Below are 4,590 nucleotides of genomic sequence, written 5' to 3'. Positions count from 1 at the left end.
GCGCTGTCAGCATAGTGGTAGTGGTGGCAGCGCTGGGCTCTGTGGATGAGGAAGTAGGTGCGTCTGTACAGGGAGTGAGGAGGGTGGATGTCACGTGTCACACCCGGGCCAGGCTGTGAGCTTCATCCAACCACCCTGAAGCCTCCTTCTCTGAAGCTGGTTTATAGCTATGAGCTTGGGCATCTCTGTCCCCGCTTTCTAGACGAGAAAGCCAAGGTCCAGAGGTGTTGACTGAGTCACAGTGTGGATGGTGACAGAGTTGGGACCTCACTCTGGGATCCGAGCCAGCAGTGCCTTTCCCTTCTTTTTAAAGAGCCTGGAACCAGTACGTACAATAGACACAGGCCATATTGCATATCAGTGTGCTTGTCTTCTCCGTGCCTGTTGGCACGTGTTCTGTGTGTGAGGACACACTGAAGCCTCATTCTCTTTTCTGGGAACTCTTGAAGCCCGGGGCCACGGATGCTGACTGACGGCTTCCACCAGAGCCTCATTAGTTTCCGCACTTTAGTGATACAAGAATTGCCAGCTCACCGCAACACAGGGAATCCTGCATATATGCCTCAGAGCCAACAAGGAGAGTAGAGATACCAGGAGGATTGGGGGAGGGTGGGGAAAGAAAGGGGGAATCGATCATAAGGATCAACCTAGCACCCCCTCCCAGGGGGACAAATAACGAAAAAGTGGGTAGGGGCGACGGAGGATGTTGTAAGATGTGGAAAAAATACTTAATAACTTATCAAGGGTTCATGGGGGAGGGAGGGGAGCTGATAACAGGGCCTCAAGTGGGAAGAGAATGCTCTGAAAAAGGATGGTGGCGGCATATGTGCAAATGTACTTGACACATTGGAGGAATGTATAGTTGTGATAAGAGATGTGAGAGCCCACAATAAAAGTATTCTATTTTTTAAAAAAGAAGAATTCCTTGCTCACCCAAAGAAGCAGTTTCCAAAATCCCAACTCATAGTCATCCTACAGGACAAGTGAAATGTCCTTGTGGGTTTCTGAGGATAGAAATCTTGAGAGGATCAGAGAGCTTCATCTTTCTCCTGAAGAACGGCTGGTGGGTTCAAACCCCTGGCCTTGTGGTTAGCAGCCCACCTGTAACCCGCTATGCTTCCTAAGGCTTCAAGGAGCAGTTGGCATTTTCCAAACCATCTCATCTTGCTACCTGGACCTTCCAGTGAGGCCATTCCAACAGTACGAAAGGAGGACAGGCGTCTCCATGCAAGAATTGGCCAGCTAGCCACTGCCCCAGGTGTCAGTCAGCAGAAATGCCAGGCCTGGAAGCCTCCTGCAGCTACCAGGCCACTGCAGTCAGAGGCTGGACAGCTGGCTGCTCAGGCGGAATGTGGCCTCTCACCTCTGCTGTGTGCCGTGCAGCCGTGCCGTGGTGCGGGAGCAAATGTGGATTTAAAAGCAAACCGGTCCAGCGGGCTCCCGCACTCCTGTCCTTCAGCACAGAGTGTCTAGGAGGTGCTGGGGTTGGCTTGGCACCGTTTTCTCCATCAATAGACGGAACCCCGCTGGAAACCTAAGCAAGTGACTAAATGGGTATTGAACCCTGGACTCTCCAAGTTAATCCATCATGCATTAGGATAGAATAAACAACCTCACCATGCCCAAAGCAAGATCTCACTTTTTCCAGTAGAAACGAGCCCGGTGGTGCAGTTGGGTAAGCTCTGGGCTGCTGACCACGCAAAGTCGGCAGTCCAAGCCCACCAGCGCTTTCTAGAGAAAGCTGTACAGATGATAGCCCTGGACACCCTTTGTCGTCCTCTGTGGTCCACACACCATCTGCGTCCTGCCGCATCTGAGGGGCGGGGAGGGTGTTTGTGGACAGAATTTGTAAAAGGCTGTTCAAAGTCCACCTGAGCGGGAGGAGCCTGGAAGCTTGGCTTTTTCGGGACACTCCAATCCCCTGCACTCCTGCTGCGTGCCTCACTTCCTTAGCAGGGAGAGTGGCTCTCAGACAACAGGACCTCTGATTGTGGACGACGTAAAACCTCACGTTGCACCACGTGACAGAACTGCACCCCTTCTTTCACATTCTCTCTCTCTCTCTCTTTCTGCTGTAGGTCAGGGGAGGACTGCCCTCTTGAGTCCCTGAGACTGTAACTCTTGACAGGAGTGGAAAGCCCCATCTTTTTCCTGCAGAGCAGTGGGTGGATTCGAACTGCAGCCCAACACCTGGCAACCACTCTGCCACTAAGGCTGGGCTTCCTCACACAACTTCACTAAATACAGCCTCATGAGAGAGCTGTGTTTGAAATCCCCTTTCGTTCTGAAAGGACCCTTACACAGTCTGACCGCAGGGCTGTCCTCACACTGGAAATCAACAGTGCTTTCTTCACAGCCCCAAATGTTGGCATGCCGGTTCCCGGGACCACGGTGTGGTGAGGGCCAGCCACGGTGCGTGCTGTTGGGATTGACAGGGCCTCCCTCGGCCTAGGCCCCATGGCTTGTCCCCGGGTGTGCTGGGCTACGTCCCTCCAACCCTTGCTTCCCTATGCACTAGGTGAATCCGGGCGTGTGGTCAGATCCAGGTTTGAACTTCCTGGCCCGACTACTTTCTTGTAGATCAGCAGTTCTCAACCTGTGGGTTTGAGGGGGGTGGAACGAACCTTTCACAGGGGCTGTCCAATTAGTAACAGTAGCAAAATGACAGTTTTAAAGTAGCAACGGAAACAATGCTTTGGTTGGGAGGTCACCACCACATGAGGGCCGGCCTGAGGAAGGTTGAGAACCGCTTTCTCCCACTCAGACCCCAACTTCAGTCCACAGGGCCTTTCTCTGCCAGGGTTGGTCTTCCAGGGGATCTCCTGAGTGGGGCGTGTCTGGGTAGACAGTTCATGCTGCTGGCTGCTCTCTGAAAGGCTGGCACCTGGAATCCACTTGGGGCACTGGGAAAGAAGGCAGCCTGAACACTCCCCAGGACACGTTTCAGCTGCAACCGTCGACTGGATGGCACCTGGCGTGGGTCTGGTGGGCATTGTTTTTGGAGTTAACTGCTGAGGTCCAGGCTGAGTTCAGCTGGACGTCTCCTGTGTCGCTGGTTCTCGGCTGCCCCTCCCTGTGTGATCGCCATGCTGCTGTGTGGAGCCTAGCTTGAGGGGCAGCATGGGAGGGGCCACAGGTAGCAGATGCCCCACATGGAGATGATGGGCACCTGGTCTTGGTGGGCGGAAGTGGACAAATTCAGCCGTGGGCTCTACCTGTGTAGGCTCTACTCTGTGTCTCCGTTTCCGTGTCTGAAGCCTCTCCTGAAGTGGGCAGACATTTCTATCCCCTAGGGACCTCCTGTGTGCCAACACCGGGGGTTGTGACTATCCCGTTACTGACAGAGTGGGAATGAATGTGGGCAAAGGAGCAGCTCTGTGGGGCCCCTTGGCCATTCTGGGCTCGGGGAGCCAGGTGCCTGCCCCTAGGAGGCCTGTCAACATCTGTGGGGAGGAAGAAGCTGACCCATTAATCTTTCTGTCCTTGAGGCTCTGAGCCAAGATGGGAGGGCTTGCTTGTCTGGCCCACCCCTGATGTCGACTGAAACTTGCCCTACAGTGCCTCCAGCAGGAGCCGCATCGCGCCCCAAAAGTGTGGGAACTCCCGTCTGCAGGCACCCCTCTGCCGCAGGGATGACCCCAGATGCCCTCACCTCCCTGCCCATCCTCACGTCACACTCCAGAGCCCCCAGGACATTGCTCGCCATGATGTGCTAGCTCTGCCCACCCTCCGCACTTGCTTCCTGGGAGCACGAATGCACCCCACTCAGCGTGACTTCGCGGGCACAGCACGGAGGGATGAAGGGGCAGGTGACCCTCTCGTAGAGCTGTCCCTGCAGAGTGCAGCCTCGCAGGTGTTGTCTTTCCCCACCTGGCCTCTGCTCTTGTGGGGGGTCGCCAGGGGGCTGGCTGTAGGAGAGGAGAGGGCAAGCTGGGTGTTGGGGCGTGCAGAGCACAGGGGCCTGGAGTGCAGGGTCCAGTTCCAAGAGTCTCCTGGCAGCGCCGTGGGGCAGCAGGAGGGAGGACAGAGGTGCTCACACTTGCCACTGGGAAGCCACGCCCTCCCCCGGGTGGTAGGGTGAGTTGAGTGGGGCCACAGCTGGCTCATTCGACCAGCCTCTGCCCGCCTGCCCGCCCTCGGCTGCTTCTTCCTCCGGAGTGTCCAGAGGGCATGTGGACTCTTCCCTTGCAGCCAGACAGAGTAGCCCGGAGCACCGGAACCGAGGGTGGGCCTGGCACACCACCCGTTGTCAGGGGTGCTCCCTGGTTCTGAGAGCAGAGAATTTAGAGCCCCTGGTTTGTGTGTGTGTATGTGCATCCACACGCAGGGGTGAGATTTCTACAGAGAGGGCACCGTGGGACAGCACTGGTCCTGGGTCTACACCCAGGAGACCTCCAGGACAGGACACCAGTGTCCCCCGAGAGCCATGTGTCCACCCTCGCACGCACATGTGATCTCGGTGTCTCATGGCTCAGGCAGCCCCGGGACTCGGAGTTGTGCACTCGGGTACCTCTAGCCACGTGCTGGGCCCGTGGTGGAGCTGAGGCTACAAGGGCCCTGGGCTGGGGCAGCTCCTCTCCCTGCTGGCTA

Source organism: Echinops telfairi, unplaced genomic scaffold (genome assembly GCF_000313985.2).
Source record: "Echinops telfairi isolate 266 unplaced genomic scaffold, ASM31398v2 ScPeMD7_7420;HRSCAF=8458, whole genome shotgun sequence".
Taxonomy (NCBI): Eukaryota; Metazoa; Chordata; class Mammalia; order Afrosoricida; family Tenrecidae; genus Echinops; species Echinops telfairi.
This window is presented reverse-complemented; position numbering follows the sequence as displayed.